The sequence below is a fragment of the Pteropus vampyrus genome, unplaced genomic scaffold (assembly GCF_000151845.1).
Source record: "Pteropus vampyrus isolate Shadow unplaced genomic scaffold, Pvam_2.0 Scaffold26, whole genome shotgun sequence".
Classification (NCBI taxonomy): Eukaryota; Metazoa; Chordata; class Mammalia; order Chiroptera; family Pteropodidae; genus Pteropus; species Pteropus vampyrus.
In genome coordinates this window covers 134,982-136,536 of record NW_011888807.1, presented here as the reverse complement: position 1 = coordinate 136,536, position 1,555 = coordinate 134,982, and the positions used below count along the sequence as shown (strand labels likewise).

General features: G+C 33.1%; 1 protein-coding gene across 1 annotated transcript in view; it reads left to right on the top strand.

The window, feature by feature from the left end:
- Positions 1–1,555, top strand: part of CRYBG3 (crystallin beta-gamma domain containing 3) — a 103,869-nt gene that overhangs the window by 73,366 nt on the left and 28,948 nt on the right. The window lies entirely within an intron of this gene.

Genomic DNA, 1,555 nt, shown 5'->3' with positions numbered 1-1,555 from the left:
GTATTTTGATAGGGATTGCATTGAATCTATAGATTGCTTCAGGTAGTATGGCCATTTTAACTATGTTAATTCTTCCTATACATGAGCACGATGTGCGCTTCCATTTATTTGTATCTTCGTTTTCTTTCTTCAATGACTTATAATTTACCAAGTACAAGCCTTTTTACCTCCTTGGTTAAACTTATTCCTAGGTATATATTTTATGCAATTATGAAGGGATTGCTTTCTTAATTTCTCTTTCTGATAGTCTGTTATTGGTATATTAAAATGCAACTGATTTCTAAATATTAATTTTATATGCTGCTATTTTACTGAACTCATTTATCAGTATCAGCATTTTTTTTGGTGGAATCTTTAGGTATAGTACCATGTCATCTGCAAATGATGACAGTTCTACTTTCTTTCCAATTCAGATGCCTTTTGTTTCTTGTCTGATTGCTGAGACAAAGATTTCCAAAACTATGTTGAATAAAAGTGGTGAAAGTGGACAACCTTGTCTTGTTCCTTAGCTTTTCCCCCATTGACTATGATGTTAGCTATGGGGTTGTCATGGCCTTTATTATGTTGAGGTATGTTCTCTCTATTCCCACTTTGCTGAGAGTTTTTATCATAAATGGCTGCTAGATTTTATCAGATACTTTTCTGCATCTACTGACAATATGATTTTTATCCTTCATTTTGTTTATGTGATGTATCATGTTAATTGATTTGTGGATATTGAACCAACCTTGCATCCTAGGGAAGAAATCCCACTTGATCACGGTGTTTGAATCTTTGATTGTATTGCTGAATTCTGTTTGCTACTATTTTGTTAAGGATTTTTGCATCTATATTCATCAGGGATATTGGCCTGTAATTCTTTGTCTGGTTTGCAATCAGAGTAATAGCGGCCTCTTAAATGAGCTTGGGAGTCTCCCCTCCTTTTGAATATTTTGCAATAGTTCGAGAAGGATAGGTGTTAATTCTTCTTTGAATGTTTGATAAATTTCGCCTGTGAAGCCATCGGTCCAAGACTTTTGTTTGTTGATTACTGGTCCGATCTCATTAGTAGTTATTGATCTGTTCAGATTTTCTATTTCTTGTTGACTCAGTCTTGGAAAATTTTATATTTCTAGGAATTTATTTATTCCAGATTGTCCAATTTGTTGGCATATAATTGTTCATAGTATTTTCCTATAATCTTTTGTATTTCTATGTTGTCAGTGTCACTTCTCTTTATTTGTGATTTTATTTCGGAAAAAAAGCTCATCTTTTGTTCATCTGACTTCTTGCCTGTGTTCTAAACAACCTGTTTGAATTGTTTTGTACATTTATTCTACATTAATCTAGAAAGGAAACCAAAACAGTTATCCAGCTAGCTTTTCACAGGACTTAATTTTAGCAAATCACTGTGGCTTAATTTTACCGAGTGGAAACCACATTTTAATTATTATAATTAAGTGCAGAGTCAGTGTCTGTATGTACTGTCCTTAGGATATTATTATGAGAATTGTTCTATTCTGTTTGTAAGGTAGTCAGAATGAGGTGTTAACTTTTCTGGGGATTGGTCAAATAT